Source organism: Crocuta crocuta, unplaced genomic scaffold (assembly GCF_008692635.1).
Source record: "Crocuta crocuta isolate KB4526 unplaced genomic scaffold, BGI_CrCroc_1.0 scaffold224, whole genome shotgun sequence".
Lineage (NCBI taxonomy): Eukaryota > Metazoa > Chordata > Mammalia > Carnivora > Hyaenidae > Crocuta > Crocuta crocuta.
Genome location: NW_027529545.1, coordinates 544212 through 544994, shown reverse-complemented (window position 1 = coordinate 544994; position 783 = coordinate 544212). Strand labels below are relative to the sequence as shown.

The 783-nt window shown below is 38.8% G+C and overlaps 1 protein-coding gene across 1 annotated transcript in view; it reads left to right on the top strand.

Annotated features, from left to right (window-relative positions):
- Positions 1–783, top strand: part of MID1 (midline 1) — a 113731-nt gene that overhangs the window by 47492 nt on the left and 65456 nt on the right. The window lies entirely within an intron of this gene.

The window sequence follows — 783 nt, the reverse complement described above, 5'->3', positions numbered from 1 at the left end:
TGAGTGTCTACAAGATGCATCTTAGTTGTCAGACATGTTTCCTTGAAATTGACCACTTGTTGGGGTTAAGTGCAGGCAGCAGTGACAGACGCAGCAGAGGGTAAAGTGAATATGTGTGATAGGAATAAATGGAGGAAAAAATGGAATGATCCATGTGCTGTATTTTATTTGTACGATGTGATGGCATTTGATGTTTAGGACAATCAGAATAATTTCTCTCCAGTTAAAAAAAAATGACCTGTGTTTTATGGGGAAATCTTACAAAGGTTTTACAGACTGGGTGATTATTCCATTCAATTTCAGCTAGTTACTTATTAAAGCATTTAGTGTCTGGTCTCCATTACGGCCGGTGGCAATTTCAGAACAACTGTCTTGCTCCTAACGCAATATTAGTGTGGCTTGAATTTACAAAATGCTACCATTTTAACGTGTAAAATTGCCTTCTATAATGTACAGCAATTTCAAATGATAGATAGTATTTTACAAGCAGATTTCATTGATTCCAAAAGATTAGGTATTTAGTTGTGATATAGGCTTTTTTAATTTTTTAATTATTTTTTAAATGTTTTATTTTTGAGAGAGCGAGTACAAGCAGAGGAGGGGTGGAGAGAGAGGGAGACACAGAATCTCAAAGCAGCATCTAGGCTCCGAGCTGTCAGCACAGAGCCCGACGCGGGGCTCGAACTCATGCACTGAGAGATCATGGCCTGAGCTGAAGTCGGACGCTTTAACCGACTGAGCCACCCAGGTGCCCCGATATAGAATTTTTAAATAAAGCAATTT